This window comes from Lepidochelys olivacea (assembly GCF_965140295.1).
Source record: "Lepidochelys olivacea isolate rLepOli2 genome assembly, chromosome: 6".
Lineage (NCBI taxonomy): Eukaryota > Metazoa > Chordata > Testudines > Cheloniidae > Lepidochelys > Lepidochelys olivacea.
The window spans coordinates 74,788,752-74,811,735 of record NC_140416.1 but is presented as its reverse complement, the minus strand read 5'-3'; the positions used below and the strand labels follow the sequence as shown (position 1 = coordinate 74,811,735).

At 38.6% G+C, this 22,984-nt stretch overlaps 1 protein-coding gene across 2 annotated transcripts in view; it reads right to left on the bottom strand.

Moving 5' to 3' along the window:
* DPH6 (diphthamine biosynthesis 6) overlaps positions 1 to 22,984 on the bottom strand; it is a 377,259-nt gene that overhangs the window by 78,157 nt on the left and 276,118 nt on the right. The window lies entirely within an intron of this gene.

Here is a 22,984-nt window from a genome sequence, read left to right as displayed (position 1 = left end):
TACTATACCATGGTAACAACTATGGGAAGGGAACAGAGGGCTGCAGATCACTGCATGTTCACTAAAGTTTCCTCTGGGAATGAGGGGAGGAATTTGAGAAGCTGCACCCTTTTAAATCTAACAGTTAAGGGTTTTACAGAGAATTCTGTTCTGAATTCTTAGTAATCCAGAGATTGCCCCGCTTGTATTGCCCTGCACTTCTATCCGTTTTGTTCTCACAGCACTGCTCCCTCAGGATAGCAACATAAGGCTCTAAGATATTAAAACCCAAACAGAAACTCAGAATAGCATACTTTAGCCTTCAACAATCTTAAAGTTAAGCATGGGCTTAAGTGCTTAAAGTTAAATATATTGTCAGAGTTACAGAGTGGAATATGCCTCAGACCCCTTTTAGTCCCTCTGAAGTGCACTTCTTAGGTGACAAACCTGGCTTCCTGCACCTCACTCTGAACCATGCAGCCCAATCACTCAACAGCAGTTCCCTTGTTTCCCAACTGCATTAACATGAGAAGCCCAGCTGCTTTTGACACCTGTAAACCCTTCCATTCCAGGGACCTGTGACGAGGGAGTTGATTAAAGTGACTCAAAAGTAGCATCTTCAAAACAAAGCATTATTTATTCATTCCCCAAAGGTACAAAGTATGTAGAGCTAAGGAGAAAAACAACAAAAGATCTACTATATACATGGCTCTTACACCTAAATCTTTCTGTGCCAGCTTTTGTAAATGCTCCTCAGCCCTGCTAACCCCTATCTCTGGCTGGGAGAAACAGATGTACTGCTTACAACATGCTCTCTCTGGTTATTCCCTTCCTAGCCTGTCAGCTTTCATGACATTCCCTGGGCAATCTCTGGCCACTCACTCAACTTTGCTCCCTTTTCTAGGTCCGGGGTCCTGAAATAGTTTCATGTTCCCTTAGATTTCTCTCTTTTCACCCTTGGCAAGACATCTATGTCACCAGGGTGGGGCCAAGGGGCCACCCCTTCAGGGCTATGCACCTAGCTGCTGTGTTGGAGAATTTGTTGAGATGCTCCTTATCTAGGCCTTTGTTCTAGTTTTCTTGCTTGGTTTCTTTAACAAACCCTTTTGACCTAACTCCACAGCAAGCAGCCTGTTATAAACAAGCACACAAAGACATACAACAGATTTATAAAAAATAATACAGATATTTCCCAGTTCTCCACACATGTGCCTAACTGCTCTCCTGAATTGGGGCCCAAATGAGTAGTACCATTTTATGTATGCATGTGTTCCTAACACATTTCACTCATGAAACCTGTTAAATGAAAACGAATCTGTTTATGAAAGTAAATCTTATTTTATTATATATATCTTCCTGAAGGAATACTGTGTTGAAGGAATAATAAATTACTTTTACCTGTCTTCTGAGCATATGAATTTTTATTTAAACAAGTTTCAGATTTTCTTTCTGGTCAACAGTTTTTTTTTTCATTTCTTTTAAGATATCAGACACTAAGTACTCTTGATATTAGTGGCTTACACTTTCTTCTCCTTTGTGTTTATGATAACTTTTTTATATACCAATTTGCCTATCCTGCCGTCTATACCGGTAATTCTCTACATTGCCTGACCTATGAATGGAAAAATAATAACAAGTTAAAACAGTCATTTTACCTGAAGTCGATAAGGCCATAACACTCACCCTGCCTTCAATTCACATGCTCAATTTTCATCCACTCACTCTCGACTTCGAGAGGAAGGAATAATGACAGGTTAGAGGCACTTTATTTCAAAATTCACTCACAAAGTTATTGACAACCATTTTTCCACAGAAAAGTCTCTGCTTCTTGACCCTCGTGAGCTGTTTACATGAAAAATGCACTTACTTCTAGATTAACGATAGTGGAGTCTAATTCCATACCAAACATATAGCAATTGCTTTAGCATCTCTGTTTTTGATATGAGACCAAAAATAGGGATAATTTGTCTCAAATTGCAGTCACTTCAGTCATAATAAAATCTCACTGAGTACTGTTTGCTTTCAGTACTTTCATTAGGTAAGCTGGGGCTGTTATTAAGGTACCAACACATAAATGTTATATTAGCACTTAACAGTAGCACAGTATTCTCCTCCAGGAGATGAATTCTAACCTTGTCAATATAATTCTGCTCTGAGTGCTGTAAAACAGTTTGAAAAGATGAAATACTGGCGCTTTGCACTGAAAAAAAAAAGTCATGCTCATTCAGGCTTAAAGGCCACTCTGTTGGCCCAAGGTGCTGAGGTACTGTTTAGAAAATAAGTCTAAAGAAGCTCTCTCAGGTCAAGTCAAGCATTGAGACAAACTTTTCTACTTTCTTGTACTGTCTTAGGTTGTTAAATCAATTACTTAGTATTTCTGCTTGCCTTCAGCTGCCATTTAGAATATGAAAGGAAATATAGGAAAGGCCAAGATAAAGTACATTTTCAAACGCAACAAATGATAATCATTCTGAGTGAAAGACATGCACTGTGCACCCAGTCTCATAAATAGGACCCTACCAAATTCACAATCCATTCTGATCAATTTCATGGCCATAGGATTTGATATTTAGTCAATTTCGCATTTTCAGATGTTTACATCTGAAATTTCATAGTGTTGTAACTGTGAAGGTCCTAACCTAAAAAGTGGTTTGGGATGGGGTGGCATTGCAAAGCTGTTATAGGAGGGCTACAGGACTGCCACAGTCTCTTCTGTGCTGCCTTCAGAGCTGGGGAGCTGTAGGGAGTTCCCAGAGGTAGAGGTGGGTCTGATTTTCCCCATGCTGTTGGGAGCACCCCAGCTGGGGGCTCCTAGCTGCTAGTCCCATCCAGGCTAGGGACAGGATTTGTCCTAACCCTGCACAGCTGCTCTTGGCGGGAGATCAGACCCTTCTCCGGGTACCTCCTCCAGCTACAGAAAGCTCTGCGGCTGGGGCACTCCCAGCAGCTCGGGGAAGACTGAACGCACCTTTACCTCGGGAAGCCTTCTCTGGCTGCAGGAAGCTCTGGAGCTGCTGCCCAGCCAGAGATTCATGCAGCAGTGGGAGATACCCAGAGGTGGGTCTGATCTCCTCCTGAGAGCAGCTGTGCAGGGAAGAGTAAGTCCCATCTCTCCCCAGCCCAGGGACTAGCAGCTGGGTATTCAGGGTATTCAGTTATTTAAGGCTCACTTTTTCAAACAAATAGAACATCTCTATTCTTCAAAAATGACAGTGCTTTTTTGAAAATAAGTTGGGAGAGGTCACTGTTTAAAGATCTAATAATAACAGACAATGGAATATAAGAAAGATCTTTAATCCCCTGCCCCTCCCACTTCCCTACAGGATTTATTTCATGGTCTGTGACAAATTTTTCATCGCTGTGAATTTGGTTGGGCCCTACTCATAAACTTGCATTTTGCAGCACCCCAACCTTTAACTTAACAAAGCACAAGCGATGGAGCTGCTGGGAACTAAAGATCTTTCTTATATTCCATTGTCTGTTATTGGCTTTTTAAACAGTGACCTCTCCCAACTTATTTTCAAAAAGGCACTGTCATTTTTGAAGAACAGAAATGTTCTATTTGTTTGAAAAAGTGAGCCGAAGTTGTTACTTCTAAGCTGCCTTAAATAACTGAATACCGTTTCTTTAGCATCTGCAGCATACAAGGTATTTCTTATAGCATCAGGAAGTGCCAGGGAATACTGTATATAAGGAACCAGGATTATTTAAGTTAAAATTGGCAATTTTTAAAAGTTACTTACAATCTAGTTATATTAATCTTTAAAATGTGAGTGGGTTATACTGGATTGGGAAACAACAGGTAGGTAATTGTATGGGGGCCCTGATTCACCAAGATACTTAAGCAAATCAAATAAATGGGAATATTCACTGTGCTTAAATTTATTCACATTTACGGAGCTTGCTGAACTGGGGTCTGAGTCTGTAAAGATGGTCAGGGTAGGAGGTTATTGAACTGACCTTTGTATCAAAACAATTAATATAAAAAAAAGTCTCACCGCTTCTTGCCAAATGAAGGAAAGTTCACAACTGCAGTTTCTCCCAGATTTTTAAACATATAATTAACCTGTACCTGGCTACCTTTCCACATTAACAATAAAACGGTGGTTTAAAACAGAACTGCTGTATGCTCATACACAAATGCTTTCCTGAGTTTTCTTTCTGTCAAAGGACTTATATGCCTTAAGTTTGTATGCCTCATTTGATCAGGACATGCAAGCATATGAACTACAGAAACACAAGATGGATTTAAGAGGCAGGCTGCAAATTTATTAATAGAACACTGGGATGAGGGAGGGTACCAGGCATTTAACGGGTTCCAGTGGCTCTAACCAATAGCTCCATGTGTACCCGCCAAGGCGTGGCAGAGATTGCCAATGGAAGACCTCAGTCTGTGAAGACTTCTCCTATAGGCATAAGGGCTACCAGTGAAATTCCAGGTCTCATTTACCTCTGGAAGTGGCCTTTTTAGCTTTTATATGCACTTGACACCTGTCACTAACTGTGACAAGCTAATCAGTTTTACTTTTCCTAATATTAAACTTACGAGTCCTATTGCTTTCCACCCAGCTGTGCCTCCATGATGCTGCGAAGAAGGTGAAAAAAACCACAGGACCTTGGAAAATTTGGTTCAATGGGGAAAATTCCTTACTGATCCTATAACAGGTCATTGGGCAGATCTAAAAACACAGCTCCCATGCTACAACTAAAGGGAGGGAGAGTGGTTAAGTTACATGGGCAAAGATGCATTTGAAAAGCTTGGGAGAGTTTAAATGTGTATGTGTGGGCACGGGGTACATGCAAGAACAACTTGGCTAGCTCTGTCACCCATCCCCAGCCAGTGGGAAGGTGGCAGATCTGAGGTAGGTTGGGCAGTTGCCTCTCTTGCCCCATGTGTGCTCTTGCATCTCCCACCCCTTCTGCCTTCTGGGCATCATGTTACATCCCCCACAGTCTGTTCAAGATCCTTTCCTTTTGACTGCTGACGGGGCTCTGAGGGAGACGGTTAGTTTGATTTCATTCTGTTTTCACTCTTCATGTACAAGAGTTACATGAATCCCATCACTTATTCCAGTGAATGCTTAATTGGGTGTTGTATTACTACAAAACAGAGTGGCAGTCACTGCAGTGAACACACCTAAATCAAAACCACTGCACTACAAGTGATGTAAATTAACTTAAGAAGAATGTGACACTCAAAAATGTTTAAATTAAACTAAGTCTTGCTAATTGTTAAAGTTTTTTTTAATTAAAAAACTGAAAAAGCTCACCACTTCCAAATGAAAGAGGGAGTTAAAAAATATTCAGATCTGACAAGCATGTTTTCAATCCAATATAGTATTTTACCTAATGAAAAAATTTATTTGAAAAAAGATACACATTTTACATATTTACATTTATTACATATATTTGCTTGTTTGGGTTTCTTCCTTTAAGTACATTACAAAGATTTCCTTTTGTTGTATGTGTGGAGGTTAAGGTTTAGTGATTTCATGAGTGAATATGGGATCTGACTACATTTGAGAGAGAGAAATATATGGGTAACTGCTAGTTCTACAAAGAACTTACTTACAGAACAAAAACTGTTGTTTCTTTTAGAAGTTTAGTTTATGCAAACCTTCTCTGGTATGTATTATTACACCATTACAGTGGCAAGATTAATGTGCCTTTAAATAATACATTTAAAATTTCCTTTACACTGTCTGCATAAAACAGATTGTACCAGACTCCAGAGATCCAGTTTAAGCTTTGCTACAGTCTCCTAGAACAATAGGTTTATGACTTTTATAAGTGGTGATTCCACTAGGAAAACTGCAGAGAAATAAAATGTCAATTCCTGAGGAAAGAAAGACAGAAGTAAACCTCCTTTTCAGCATTCTAGTTTGTCAAACACGTATGAGCCAAAGATATCTCTGGTGTAACTCTACTGATTTCAGTGGGTAAATCTGGCAGGTCCAGTCTTTCATAGTGATAAAATTAAGTGTGAAGCATCTTTTCTTTTCAAAGCTTACTGTTGTAAACTACAAGAAATAATACAGCCTGGTATTTTGAATTCCTTTCTGAAATTACACAGGTTATTTGTTGTGTACTTAAAAAAAAGTATTAACACAATTTAAAGGCAGTATCCACGATTGGTAGATTAAAATAGATTTTTAAAAGCTTTAGTATTTATTATGGAAGCAAAAAGGACTATGCTATTTAAAAATCATGTTTCTGTCTGAAATTTTGCACCCGAATTCTGCAATGTGTTGCACAGAGAGGTGTGTACTTGGACTTCAGTGAGGCTCTGTGTGGGTTCAGCAGCCCTCTTGTGGAGGATCAACTGGAGGATGGGGGCCATATTTATTTACTGTTATTAAAAGTAACACTCAGTGTTTAATGTAATTGATAGAGACTATACAAAAAGGACCTCTATTTTTTCTGTTTGTTTACTCTGTGCATTTGATAGCACATTATGAATGGCTTGTTTCACTACCTGTACAATTTATAGACAGTTTCCCCTGATGTTTGTGTGGGTCTTTTGCATGCATTTTTAAAAACAGGGGAAGTGGTCACAGAAGTGCAAAAACTGGCTTGGAAACTTAGGGCAAGATTTTTAAAGGAATTTAGGTGCCTGTCTCGCATTGGTTTCAGTACTTCCAGATGAGGCTCTTTGCATAACCATGGTGTAAAACTCTACGGTGGTGCCTTGAAGTTAGCTATCAGATGAAAGATGGTCAATTTAACTTTTGGCGATAAGATACTTTTGAGTGTACACGAGTGCAACTCCAATTAAGTACAAAAGGAATGTAAGGGAACTGGGTTATATGGGAGTCAGGGATACAACTGGTTAGAGTCAGGGCTTGTCATGAGGACAGACCACCTAAACTTCTTCTGTAGTCCATCAAGCATGTAAAAAGCAACTCACAAGAGAACTAACTAAAGATACCCCCTTAGGCCTCATCCTGCAGAGACTTACATATGTGCTCAACTACCTGCACTGTGAGGAGTTCCAAAGTCAATGGGACTATTCATAGTGTATAAAGTTAACCACCTGTGTAAGTCTTCACAGGACTGGGACCATAGTGACTGAAGTCCTGCAGATAATTCTGATCTGAATAATCAGTATTATACACACTTTTTCTCAGAGGATTTTTTAAGAAGTTAAGCAAATGTAGATGCTCATGATGACTGAAAGCGCTTAGACACTGAACTGTTATATCCAAGTGTGGTACAGGATTTTACATACAACTGAGCTAATGCATCACAGTCAGCTATTCTAGCTGCTAAGATTTCCATGAGCAGAGATTGTATTAACTTATTGATACAATAAGTATTACTTGTGTTCAATTATTTGATGATTCTGTGATATGCAGTAGGGCTCATGTTGAAATTTAAGGCATAAATTATACAGAAATCTTTCTGGCGTACTTTTAATATAAGGGACACCAAGATTAGTGTGTAGCATTTGATTTCTAGTTCTGGCTCTCTTCTACATTGTTTTATATCTTTGGATTTTTAAATATAATTTACTTGAGAAATTTAAGAGGCTGGGTGCTAACTATATATAGGTTGTGTGTCGTGAACAAATATCCACTGAGAACACAATAGAGACTAGAATCCCATCTTACTTCTGACATGGTTAGTGTTGAACCCATACCTCTAGAACAAATAAGCAACTGAAAACTCGAAGAACCTTGGAAAGACTGTACGGAAAGATCATAATACCTGTGTTATACCAGGCTCCTGCTTTTAGGGCTGTCAATCAGTCAGCTTTCTTGAACACTAAATTCACAGAAATATTTTATTATAGTAAATTACAAAAAGTAAACAAGAAAAAACCCCCAAAAGTTACTATCTGCCTGTTTCCAATTAAAAAAAAAATTCCTCCTGGTAGATAATCCCAAAGCCACACATAATTTCAGATGGAATTCCCTTTTGCTTAATTTATCAATTAAGGACCATAGTGTTTTTTCTGTCTCATTATCCAGTGACAAAGGCTCAATAACCCTATAGCCTGTGTTTTTTCAACTAGCCATTTAATTTTACTCATTTCAATCTCTTTTCAAAACACATTTTATAGTCAGAGGATACAATGTATATCAGCATGAGAGCATGACAAGATTTTCACATTGCTGGACATCAACCTAGGGAAAAAAGTCACAGAATAACAATGGAAAGTATATAAGGAAATTTCTTACACTTTAAGACTAAAATAAATTTAATTGAGAGTACTGATTATACCAGATTTCCTGTACACAATACTTGAGAGTGTTTATTTAAACTAGTGACATTTGAAGAAGTTCACTCTTTAGAGTTCCATAAATTGCACATAGAGCAAAAACATGTAACATTAGGAATAAGCCATTTCTAAGTCAACTGATTCATCAAAAGGTGTAACAAATAGGAGTTTAATAATTTTAATGAATTTATAGCAGTGAGCTAGAGTTCTAAGAGAAGCAAAATCTTAGATGATTGCTTCTTTTCATTTAGTACAGTGTCTCTATGAATGAATCTGTATTTCAACAATACAAAGGAAGAAATAATAGTTACTGATACTATGCAAATGAATACGTCCTTTGCAAAGCACTGAAAATGTAGAGTGGGCTTTATGTCCTACCCACTGCTTATTCTGTCTTTCCACCAGAGCCTCTGTGCCTGATCTCTAAAAACCCATACTGAGAAGGCAACCATCTTACTCATTATGGCCTTTAATCTCCCTTGCTGATAGTTTTAAATTTTTAAACAGCACTATGTCGCACTTCCTTTTATGTGTTCTCATAGCTACAGACATAATTTTGGAAGCAAAATATCTAAACAGTAAGCATAATAAAAATGAAACAGGTTAAAGCTTACTAGCAGCAGGGAGCAGATGTAGCAAAACTCTACCAGTTCCCCTACATTTCCCCCCAGCAGGGACTTTCTATCAAGCTGTGAGTTAGTTCCATAGTACAATGCAGGCTGCTGTTACAGCAATTGCACCTTCCTATACCTCAGTATTGTACTAAGAATTCACTTTGATTTCTGATTTCTTTCTTTGTAATAATAATGTTTAAAGCAGTTCCTGCAGAGCTAAAGTCAAGCACTATATGCCAGATGATCAGAAGGGCATGAAAATGTGAAATTGATAAGAAAATAATTATATATTGAAAAGCTATTTTCTTTGCTTTAAAAATATTAACTTTTCTCTTGCCAAACTGAAGGTTCTTGAGCCAAGATAAAACCAGTTAATGATTAAAGTTAAGGTTCCTTGAAATACCTCTCAAACATACATCATTCAATATATCAGTTACAGTGTGGAAAAAAGATACCTATTCAAGGAACAAAGTAATAAATTGATAGCAATATAAACTGAAAGCAAATGATGTCTGCCACATGAAACATGATCACAGACTGTCACTCTTGAGGGTTTTATTCTTCATGTGGAGTGTCAAAAATAAGCACTTTTGGAAAGAGACTAACTGAATGAAGGATGTTAAAGGTGGAAATGTTCTACCTGATGAAAAGCAGTTGAGGAGGTATATTCAAATAGGGACAAGAGAAAATTTAATGGCCAAAATCTCTTCCGTGGCCATTAAAAATGGCTTACTTTAAGAGTCACAGTGGAAATGTCAGGTGTTGCTATAAGTTGTCTTTGCAAGTCTGCTCTGCATCTGAAGTCTTGAACACACTTGAGCTGTGGGGTTTATTTTCAAACACAAAACCTTAATTACGACTCCATACTTCCTCCAGAATACATTATATACCACCCACTTAGCCTGTGAACATGTCAACACTAATGTTGCTGAGGTTGTAATTAAGTTTTTGTGTTATACAGTAAGGAAGGTTAATATGGTGTGTGTTTACTTATCTGTTGGAGGCAGAAAGAAGTTGATTGTAGGGATATGGGGTGAAATCTTGGCTGTACTGAAGTCAATGGCAAGACTTCCATAGACTTCAGTGGGGGTCAGTATTTTACCCATGGGGTAGGTCACTGCCATTGGTAACATGCTGTGTAGATGTGCAGTTAAGAAGAGTCTCATAAATTGGCATTTCCTTGCTTTCAAGGATTTGCACTGCAACTTGTCACAATTTAATCTCCCTTAATCCCACTACTCTGTATTTGTTTTGTTTATAGCACGTAGGGAGCGACATCTAAAGCAGACCATGACTGCTCAGAAGGGTCAGCTATAGGGAGACAGAGCAAATGGACTATACTAACTTCTTATTCATTTTCAGGTGCAATTCACCGTGTTGGAATTAGTCATTAAAGTCCTGCATTGTTTGGACCCTAGCTTCTGAGAGACCAGAAGGAGTGCTAGACAGTGCCATAGCAGTAGAGACCAGATGATAACAGTTACTATATTTGGGCACCTGGAAAGGTTGAAGCAGGATATATACAGGGCCCTTGACTCTGGAGCTCATTCAGATGTTGATCCAACAGAGTCTGGATTTGTTAATAGACACATACATACTTCTTACCATTTGTTACACTAAGATATTTTTTAAAATACATGAGTTCACACAATATCAAAACAGAGAGAGACATACACACTCACTACATGTGTAGCTACATTATATATGGACATCTAACTACATACAAAAATGTGCTCAGAAACAGTAAAGGACACATTTTAAAAGCTGATAAACTACAGATCAAGAATTGAGAAATGTTGGCAATTAATATTTTTGTCAGTAAATACTTAATATTTTCTTTCATTTTCTAAACTATGTGGCTTTAGATTTCTTTTTAATTTTATCTATATGCACAAATTCTTTTTGCAGTCAATCACAGACAATTACCCTGGATGTTTCAACAAAAAATTTTACTGGTGCAAGACCTACTCAAAAACACCTCCACAATATTTATCATTAATACATGTCCCAGACGAAACAAAAACCAGGATTCAAGTTTGTTTCCAGCTTTGTTTGAAAAATTACAACTAGAAGATTGACAGGGAGTTACAAGAATGTACCACACTAGCTGAAAGCATTTATTCTGCTTCATGGCGAAGAACAACAACAGAGAGGAAGTTAAAGTAATTATTCACTGCTGAGTTGGCATACATGTTACTGGGTCAACAGTTAGCACTGTCTGATGTGCCGAAGTTTAAAGTGGCATAAAAATAATGTTAGTTCACATTCATGTCACTATGAATACTAGCTTGAAAGTGGAGTAGAGAAAAGGACAAAGTTTTTTTTGTTTTTGACATTTATGAGTAATTAGATTGGTGAAGATGTGGAGTTATATTTTGGAGCCCATATGATAAGACTGAAGGGAAAACAATGGGATGAAATTATATATTATGTCCAGAACAGAGGAACCTGAGATTATAATAGGGTACTGGAGTACATAGGATACCTTGGATTGTACTATAAATTAGGCTGGGAGAATTTTCCTGTGGAGAAGGTACTTTACTGGGAGCTTTTCCCTTGGTTTCCTAGTTTAGGTTCTGACTCATGACTACAGCCTCAGTCGCAGAGTAACAGGGTTATGTAGCAACTTCCCACTCCAGTAGAAATGAGAGAGCCATGAGGGCTGGACATGAACGGTGATTTGTTTTGGATGGTGGGTTTTGATTTGGGTTTGATGGGAGAGAGTTCTAGTTTATATTCTCCTGTTTCATTGTGGGGTTCTTTTAAGGGCAATTTGTCATCCATACACACAGTAGATGGGCTTTGGTTCCTGCCCTAGAGGATACTACCTGTTTGTTCCACTACAGCAGATACAACTCATCAGTGGCTACTGAGTGGTGGCTATAAGGGTGCTACCCATAGATTTGGGATGTGAGGCTCACTGTGGGAGTTGACTAGCTCCTGAGATGTGGGTTCTTGGCTATTTGTTGAGGAGAGTATGAGAGGATTCATGAGGAAGAGACCATTTTGATGTAGACCAGATGTATTTAGCACTGATATCAGACTCAGTGGTCTTGTTGAAAGTGTCTTCTTTGGAGCACTCACAACATTGGCTAAAAGGGATGCTACTATGCAGTTCATGCTACTAAATGCAAGATCACTGGTTAATAAAAATGCACTTTCTGTTTGTGGACTTTGCAACAGTTGTTGTCCTTTTGGACCCATAGTTATTCCTGGATGCCCAGACAGCAGCATTAATACTGAAAACAGACGTTTCTTACTGAAGGATCTTGGGCTCTGAATTTTATTTTCCTGTTCCTCTGTTATACCCTGTTAAACCATAGTACAGTAGCAGTGATAAAACAGATTCCTAAGGAACCCTATAGGAGAGAGCTTTTTGGTCCCCATATCACCACTAAATGAAACCTACTGTACCAGAAATGAAGGAGTGAGGACTTACAGTTTGATTATTAGTATCTTTTGATTAAGGGTAGCAAAAGCTGCAAACATATCTGATATCAGTAAAGAACATGGACTTTCATCTGTCAGTTGAAGAGTGCTCATTGCACAAACTAATGCTAACTACACACTCTGTTAGGACAAGTCCCTAGACTGAAGGTAACAAAGAACCCTGTTCCATGCAGAGACCCCTGAGGTTGATTATCCAACTACTTTCTTGATCTTTCCTCTAACAGGGAGGTTTGAGATGATGTATGACTATGTGTAATTAGGTCTCCAATTTCACGAGGTCGTTTTTCAAGCAAAGGTTGCACTTCAGCACTTTTTAAACAGACCAGCATTCTGCCTTCCTTAAGAAAGCACTGATAACAGGGGCCCAGCTAATGAGACAAAGTTTCTAATGGCCTGCACAAGACATGACAGGTATGGAATCTGACTAGAGGTTGTCACAGGGCAAGATATTGTCTCACCCATCCAGGACAGTGGATGCATTCATGCAAAAGTGACAGGCTTAAAACACAACTAATCTCTGCAAAGAAGATGGAAAATCACTCAAAGCACTCAGATAAAGAGACTGCTCCAGGGAAAAACAGTCAGTCTTGATGAACCTGGCTGTTTACCACTCTGAACAACTGGATGGGCAATTCTTCACTGTGTCTCATTTGGACACAAAATTCTTTGCCTCTATTCTAAACAGATAATAAAGAATGTGGGCCAGATCCTCAACTGGTGTAAATCAACATATTCCATTGACTACAATAGAACAATGCTGATTTATACCAGCTGTGGTCTGGCATGATATATTCCCATGAAGTAAGTAAACAGACACACACACCACTATAACTATTTTACTTTTATGGTCAAAATGAATAAAATGTGTTTTAAAGATAATCTTCATCCATGCTTATTAGAACATTAAGTACTCTGTAATGGTTTTTTATTCACATACATTTAATTTTCAATAAAGGTTTTAGTTAAGACCACACAAACTTTTTCAGTGTTCTCTTTGTTAATTATATTCTGTTTTAAATGCATCAATCTATATAGATTTCACAATTTTTACCAACAAAATATTATAATCTCCCTCCTTACAAACATAAAATAAAAAAAAATAGTGGTAATCCTTTCACATCCCACTGTAGGCAAGTGTCAAAAAGCCAGAATATTTCCAAGGTTCTCCAGAGTTCCACTATCTGCATCTGACCCGTGTTAAATATTCTTATTACAATTACTTCAAATGAATACAAAAGCTTTGTTTAATCCTAACCCTGGGGAAATGATATACACTAGGCACAAGATGAAAGACCCACAGCTACAGTGCTGTTTGAATGGACTGCATGTTCTTAACATGGGCTGTAAAAAAAGACCTGTTTTAATATCTCAAATGGAACATTCAAAACATCATCTAGCTGCAAAATAAATATCATAAACCTGATGTGAGAGAAGGAGGACACAGAAACACGCCTTTTCATATTATTGAATTTTTGATATTGGTTTATGGCAATATTTTTCAAAATTATTACTTTTCTTTTGATAATATGACCAATTATATTAATTAAAATGTAGGAGATCTTTTCAGCAATGTAAATGTAGCAGAGTTTAATCTACCTGTCATTTTACATCTTTATACTGTTCATTAACTTCTGTATCTTATATTTCAATTATTCTCTTTGTAATTACCAAGTGAAGAAGAGGGTGACTTTAACTAGCATTTCATATACAATGGCCTATAGGTCAAAGTATATGGCATAATTTCAAATAATGTTTTATATAACTGATTATAAATATTAATATAAAATATAAATAAGTACATGCACTACAATATATATACAAATACATTTTCCTTGGCTATTAGAGCTTTATAACATCTACTCTGGATAGTGAAAGGGTACACTATCCAGAGCAGATGCTATAAATCTACTAGAATCTAGAATCTCATAGTGGAGCCCATTTTTCTTCAAAAGTTTCCATGCCCTCTTTAAGATAAAAGGTAATTTACTCCATGGATAAAGAAGATCTCAAGCCTCTGTCCAATTCTTTTTAGCAGGAGTAGTCCCTGTTGTCCAGTGTTTGAATATAACCTCTTTCTGTACTTACTAGGATAAACAGCCATGGCCATTTACAAATTGTATTCAAATTAATGACTGCCAGTATACTAAAACACCACGGACCTGATTTACAAAGAAACTGAAAGATCTTAATGATGAAGATTGGCCTGTAGAGAAGGTACTTTCCTGGGAGCCTTGCCCTTGGTTTCCTATTTTAGGTTCTGACTCATGACTACAGCCTCAGTGCCAGAATAATAGGGTTATGTAGCAATTTTCAAAAGTCCCTAAGCATGTTAGTGCTTAAATCCCACAGAAGCCAATGGGATTAGGCTACTAACCTGCTTAGGTGTTTTTTGAAAATCCCACTAAATAACTACTTGCATCTTTAGGTGCCTAAATACTTTGTAAATCTGGCTCCATGGCCCAAAGATTCACATTTGGACACTTAAAGTTACCATCCTCAATCAATAAATAGGCACCTTAATAAAAGTGGCTTGATTTTCATAAATCCTGGAGCACGCTTCGATTCAATGGGATTTGTTGGTGATCAACACTTCTGAAAATCAGGCCACCTTTATTTAGGAACCCGCACTTGTATTAAGGAGCTTAGTTTGGACAACCAGGTTTGAAAGTTTTGCCCAAAATTTTAAAATGAGCAAGGTACATAGACATGATATCCATCGGATAAAGTATGGCAAATCTCTTTCCTCAGCTTCTACATGATGTGCCATTAAGATAAATATTGTCAGTAACCCAAATGGTATTTCTGGCAGAGTAAAAGTAATTAGTAGCACTTATTGCTGGGTTTGAAGCAATCATGGACTCTCACAACCACTCACATTAAATAAGAGCCATAAAAAGGCATTTGGGGAACTCCTTGTAGGACTCCCACACAACACAAAGGCAGTAAATCCAAAGTTACTGCCTTTTAATTGTTGCAATATACTCCTCCCTGTGTGCTGAGGATGGAGTATGTTTTTAGTTTACTACTGTCTTTGTTGAGGAGTATTTAGTGGAGTGAGATAAGCAGTCCATGCCTGAAATTTTGTTGTGTTAAATCCAAATCTGGCAAAAACATCCAGCATGTGTATACTTTTTGATGCCACTAACTGGATTTTTCTATGCAAAGTTCATTGATATTGATGATGATGATGATGGATATGCTGGAAACAGTCTAAGTAAAAGAATTAACCGAACATGGAACTAATACAATTTAACCGTAATATCATAACTTATAGAAAGAAAATGAAAATATAAAATGAACTGCTTGAATCAATGGATGTAGACTAACTGGTGTTAGAGTTAGCAATAGATCTTGCTATGATGTTAAATGTTATCTTTCCTTGGAAAAAAAAGTTCACATTTATTTCACATCTTGTCATTGAATATTTGTTCTGATCTTTCCACTTCTCTGTGATCTCTGTTTCATCCATTTTCCCAAACTCCCCATTAACTATTGCTTCATTAGCACTCAAAATGTACGTAACCATCTGGAAATTCTCACTTATTAGTCAAAGTTTAGAATGAAGTTTAAAAACTAAATGTAAATACTGTAAAAGTACAAAACCGTCCTCAACGTCACCACATATATTAAGTGTTTAAACAAATATTTGCCCTTTTAGGACAAGGAAAAGAAAAAGAGATAAAATTCTGTGCAGATTTGGCAAACCTACCTCCTGAAGTTTTGTATACACCATCACATCTGAATAAGAGATGGAAACCACTTTCACTATCTAGCTACCATTTGTGGGGAACAACATTTCAAAAGTAGTCAAAGGCCTTAGAGTACCCTTACCTCATGGATGAAATCCAACTAGGCTTGGCTTAACAGAGAAATCTTCGATGATCTTAAACACAGAAAGGAAGCTTACAAGAAGTGGAAACTTGGACAGATGACTAGGGAGGAGTATAAAGATATTGCTCGAGCATGCAGGGGTGTAATCAGGAAGGCCAAAGCACAATCGGAGTTGCAGTTAGGAAGGGATGTGAAGGGTAACAAGAAGAATTTCTACAGGTATGTTAGTAACAAGAAGAAGGTCGGGAAAGCATGGGACCCTTACTGAAGGGGGGAGGCATCCTAGTGACAGATGATGTGGATAAAGCTGAAGTACTCATTGCTATTTTTGTCAGCTCCCAGACAGCTGCACTGGGCAGCACAGTATGGGGAGGAGGTGAGCAGCCCCCAGTGGTGAAAGAACAGGTTAAAGACTATTTAGAAAAGCTGGACATGCACAAGTCTATGGGGCTGGAACTAATGCATCTGAGGGTGCTGAGGTGATTGGCTGCTGTGATTGCAGAGCCATTATCTTTGAAAACTCATGGAAATCGGGGTAGGTCCTGGATGATTGGAAAAAGGCAACTACAGTGCCCATCTTTAAAAAAGGGAAGAAGAGAATCTGGGGAACTACAGACCTCAGCCTCACCTCAGTCCTTGGAAAAATCATGGAGCAGGTCCTCAAGGAATCCATTTTGAAGCACTTGGAGGAGAGGAAGGTGATCAGGAACAGTCAACATGGATTCACCAAGGGCAAGTCATGCCTGACCAACCTTATTGCCTTCTATGATGACATAACTGGCTCTGTGGATATGGGGAAAGCGGTGGACATGGATATATCTTGACTTTAGCAAAGCTTTTGATACTGTCTCCCACAGGATTCTTGCCAGCAAGTTAAAGTAGTATGGGTTGGATGAATGGACTATAAGGTGGATAGAAAGCTGGCTAGATCGTCAGGCTCAACGGGTAGTCATCAACAGCTTGATGTCTAGTTGGCAGCCAGCATCAAGTGGAGTGCCCCAGGGGTCGGTCCTAGTGCCGGTTTTGTTCAACATCTTCATTAATGATCTGGATGATGGGATGGATTGCACCCTCAGCAAGTTTGTGGATGACATTAAGATAGGGGGAGAGGTAGGAATAGGATACGGGTAGGGTCCAGAGTGACCTAGACAAATTGGAAGATTGGGCCAAAAGAAATCTGATGAGGTTCAACAAGGATAAGTCCAGAGTCCTGTACTTAGGACGGAAGAATCCCTGCTACATGCTGGGGACTGACTAGCTAAGCGGCAGTTCTGCGCAAAAGGACCTGTGAATTATAGTGGACGAGAAGCTGGATCTGAGTCAACCATGTGCCCTTATTGCCAAGAAGGCTAATGGCATATTGGGTTGCATTAGTAGGAGCACTGCCAGCAGATCAAGGGAAGTGATTATTCTCTTCTATTCAGCACTGGTTATGCCACATCTGGAGTATTGTGTCCAGTTTTGGGCCCCCCACTACTGAAAGGATGTGGACAAATTGGAGAGAGTCAGGCAGAGGGCAACGAAAATTATTAGAGAGCTGGGGAGAGGAGAGGATGAGGGAACTGGGGTTATTTAGTCCACAGAAGAGAAAAGAGTGAGGGGGGATTTGATAGCAGCCTTCAACTACCTGAAGGGGGGTTCCAAAAAGGATGAAGCTCGGCTGTTCTCAGTGGTGGCAGATGACAGAACAAGGAGCAATGGTCTCAAGTTGCAGTGGGGGATATCTAGGTTGGATATTAGGAAAAACTATTTCACTAGGAGGGTGGTGAAACACCATAATGGGTTACCTAGAGAGGTGGTGGAATATCCATCCTTGGAGGTTTTTAGGGCCGGCTTGACAAACCCTGGCTCGGATGATTTAGTTGGGGTGGGTCCTGCTTTGAGCAGGAGGTTGGACTAGATGACCTCCTGAGGTCTCTTCCAACCCTAATCTTTAGGGCAAAAGAACACATTTAAAGCCTTAATTCTCCCCCAGAGATGATCAGAATCAATATATTCTTATTTGCCCAACTGTACCCACCTACACTGTAGCTGCACCATGTGTTGGAGGCACAAGGAGTTATTGAAAACTACCTTAATGCACACCTAAACTGCACACCTTAATGCACCTTTGGGGAACAAGATGCCTCAAAGTGAATGGGGACAGATGGAAAGAAGGTGGGGCCATGGCTTTGCTAGACCACCCCGCTGAGCTGGCTGGGCACTCAGGGAGAACTATACTGCACCAATTGAAAGGGGGTAACATTGGGTTTACTCCCTTTGTGCTGTGGGGATGCCTGCAAGCAGTTCCTCCTGGAGTTCCCCTTGGTGCCAAAAAGCTCAACACCACACAGTGAGAACTGTGCCTAAAACACACAATTCAACCCTTACTGAGTAAAGTACTTAAAAAGATTAAATTAATAAAATTTTGCAGCCAGAATCACTGTAATATCATTATACAATAAATACTTGGAATATTTCCATCTATCAATAATGCCATCTGTCCCATCCAATACAAATGGACTACAATCCATATGGCTTATTTTTTCTATTGATTACTCTGATGAATGAGTTAGCAAAACCACTCATAAAATCATCATATTACATGACACTGTCATTAAAAAGATGCGAAGAAAAGAAAAACACAAGATGATACTTATCTGGAAAACTGTCAGTTCAATCTACAGGAAGTTTTAGAAATGTTATGCTATACACTTAAAAAAAAATAAAATAAAATAAAAGGGAGAAGCTCTAAATGTTAACTACTAGGTTAGCCAGAAACTGCCCTACTCCGGAACACGCAAAATTATTAGTAGTAATTATTTATATTACAGTAACTTGTAAAGTGTGCTACCTGCCTTACAGACATCCAGGAAGAGCAGCCCGGCTGCAAAGAATGTACAAGATGCATGAAAAGTGGAGGAACAGAGGAACAAGGGTTACAACATACGAAGTGATTTGGGTGATGATTCCACATGGCTTGTTAGTTCCAATTATTTTTTCGCCTTTAACTATTCATATTCTTACCCTTGCCTATATTCTATTTTAATTGCTTCTGCTCTTATCTTTTGTTTTATCTTGGCTTTAACCCTCACCTACCTCTCAACTATTTAATTCCACCATAATCACCATGTAATAACAACCCATATGACTTGCTGACCCATTGTTTCCGGCTTGGTCCCTGTGCTTCTCCCTTTCCCCTTCCCTATGGATAGGGGAAAGGGAGAAGGAGAAAGAAAACTCTTTTGCCCCACAAGCTTCCCTTGTGCCCCACTGCTGGTGTTGTATCTCCCTGGGGACTGGGCTTTTAAAAGGATTGCCTTTCTGAAGAAATAAGAACTGGTGCTGAACTTAAATACCTTTCTGACATCCTCTGTCTAGCTTTTAAAAAAATTCTTAGTGAAACCTTATTTGTGAAGAATCTCAGATTCTCAGAATGTCAAAAGCAGCAAGGGAAGCTTTTCAATTACCACCATGCAACACTCAATACTTCTACAGGCATTTTGTGATTATTAAACATTTATATGTCTGTAACACATTTCAGCCAGAAGGATCCCAAAGTGCTCAACACTGCACAGGTAAGGAATCACTCACCAACACTAAAATGTTGCCATACTCAGTGTTGAACACAGAAGCTGTTGAGCAGCACCCAGCTAAGATACACAAAAGCTTACAGAAGAAAATGGAAATTCCTGTTGCCATCTAAATCACAAGTGAAATTGGCCTAGATACTGGGGTTAGCTTCCCTATTCTTATAAAAAATACCCTTTTGATCTTTAATAATGACAGATGGTCAGGATCTTAGCTTTCTGGTTCATCTGAAAGACAACACCTCCAGCAATACTGTCATCAGCTAACACCATCCTGGGGCATTGGTTGAGTACTGAATCACAGGGAAGAGTGTGTGATGAGCCACTATGGAATTCATGCAGTTATCTGTGCTTTTCTTGGAAGTCTAATAAATGTACTGCCCAGGCCTAACACTACTTCAATTATAAAATCTGGTAAGATTACAGACAGAAGCTATATAATTGCAGGAAATTGATGGTACCCTGCATGAATGTTCTTAAATAATCTTTTACCATCACCTCCCTTTCATAATTCAGTATTTCTGATGTTATCTTGCCTTTGGATCAAATGGAACAACAGATCTTTATTTACTGAAATAGACAAAACAAAAAAAATAACAATTCAAAATCTTAGAAAGTAGATGTCTTTCAAAACCCAGTAAATTTTACACAAAGTTCAGAAGCCTGAATTTATGAATTTACTTTGAGATTGACACATTTTTAAAGAACAAGAGAAATGAATTTTCTGAGAACATTTTGCAATATATTTCATAACAGCAGTGAGTTGGTTCTTAACCTGCTTTCCTCCATTTGAAGTTAAACTATTGCATAAGTAGAATGAGATGAGTACCTTTTACCAGCTATTAGGGGTTTTCTTCCCCTTTCACATTCTTTCAATCTCATTTAAATTTAATGTCTATTAAATACTTGCCAATTATCAGACATCCCCAATAGCAATTATAAATAGAATTATAATTCCATCTAACAGAAGCCAGGAGAAAAAAGATATAATTTAACGCTAGTATATATGAGTACTGATCTGCTCACTGCCTTTTAAGTTAGAGACTTACAGAGCAAAATTATAGAGAATAAGATCAAAGGAGAAAGTTAAAAGCTCCAAGTGATACTTCTGGATACGAGGCCAAGGGATGTAGAGTGGATTAAGAGGGCTATGACAAAAAGAACAATCAGTACGTAGTCTCCTTTTGTCATACACCCATTTTTCCCATTTTATCTAGCAACAGCAACTACAGATGGCTGAAGTCATAAGAAGTGAGATAAAGGATGTGGGCTTATTTTACAGTGAAAAAGTCAGCAAATAACTAGTAATGGCAGATGAAGGTGTGCACTGACCAGGTAGTCAACTCACAAATTGCAAATGCAGATGCCAAACCTCTTATAGAATGGCCTGTTCTTTCTGGGTGATAAGTCTTTAACCTTATGGGATAAGTATTTAATCTACTGAGCTACTCTGACTTTCTGTTCCTCTTTTAACTTTAACAAACTTTAACAAACAACAAATGATTATTGTTTGTAAAATAATGAGTGTAAGCTCGGTAAAACTTTAGAATTCACTTTATATCCAGGGAGGCTCTCCCTCTGTTGCAATGAAGAGGGACCAGGAAAACAAGAGGTTAATTAACTTAGAACTCCAACAGGTGAAAAAAAAACCCAGCAGGGAATATCCTTCCACATAGATTCTTTGTCTCCTTGTTCACAGCTGGAAATGTTTTTCAAGGATGGGGGACCTGAAACTATAAAAAAGAGGGGCAAACACATAACCCCGTACTGTAGATGCAGCCTACAAGCGACAAAAGGGGTTTTACCATTGCTATAGGAACACCACCGCCTCGAGCAACAGTAGCTCAACTGACAGGAGCATTCTGCTAGGGGTTAGGTCGGCATACCTATGACATTCAGGGGTGTGGATTTTTCACATCCCTGAGTGCTGTAGCTATGTTGATGTAAACTTTAAGTGTAGACCAGGCCTACGGCTCAAATCCAAGACTTCAACAGTGCCTGTCTGGTGAGTTTTCAGCTCTCACGTAAGCTCTTCAGGCAGAGAAGTCAGACAGCATTGCAGTGAGACATAACTGAGCTCTAGGAGAGATAGAGGGGGATATATGCTTAGGCACATATCAGTGTAGAACTCCTGAGAGGAAGATGAACTTTTCCTAGTAATTCCCTGTAGGATTCACTCTTGCCTGGCCAGTGACATATTTAGTTGTGAAATATCCATGAGGGATTTTCCTCTCATTCCTTCCCCATTCTCCCCTTCCCATCCCCCATAATCCATATTATTCTCCCATAACTGAATTTCATCTCTGCTTTCTCTCTAACATAGAAGATCTGGAAGGGAAAGAAGTTAGAGAAAAGAAAAATGAGAGGTGAGAACTAAAGCATAATGTGTCATTTCAGCTTTCCAGGTCAAAGAAAAATGGAAAGGAAATCAGTGAATTGGTGCTGATATACCAGCCTTGACTAACACATCTTTTACTTACTGCTTCTGGTAGGTGAAGCCATGCAATGTTTCTAATTGTTGCTGCTCAGTACAGTGAGAGAAAAGGTATATATGACAAACAGCAACAGACATAAACTGAAAAGGCATCTGAAATGAGAAAAAACCTAATATCTGGTAAATGAAATTGCTTTAACTGAAATGTAATTATTTATTTATATTGCAGTAGTGCCCAGAAGATCCTACAGGTCCCATTATGCTAGCCACTTCACAAATACATAGTAACAGACAGCCCTTGCCTGAAGAATTTACAATTTAAACAGATTACGTATACAGACAAATTACGTATACAGACAGAGTGGCAGAGAAAACAAGGGCACAGAGAAGTAATGTGGCTTGCTAAAAGGTAACTTAGCCAGAAAATAGACAAGCCAGGAACAGAAGAAAGGTCTCTTAGCTCTCAGACTAGTTCCATATTCATTATATCATGCTGCCTCTGCATGATAATGGTTCTTTAATATTTTGATAAGTGTTTGCAAAAATTGTTGATACAGGGTTTGCAGGAAAGTAAACATTTGGGATTTGTGGAAATGGTAAAAGAGTAACAGTTGTGGTGTTACAAGAAGGAAGTTTTTGTTTAATGATAAAACCCAGTTATATAAATGTAACTGTATGTGCAACTCTGTGCAGTCACACTGGATGGAAGCTTGGTAATTAAATTATCCAAGGGAGTCAGGTAGAGTGGCTACTACCACCACTATGCTTCTGTCCCCAGAAGCCTTTACAGCTATTCTGAGGGAAAATGGGCCCTTATGCCACAGAAATGGTCTATAAAGGACTGCTGCAGGCAGCAGGTGGAGAGAGAATTTGATCAAAATTATTT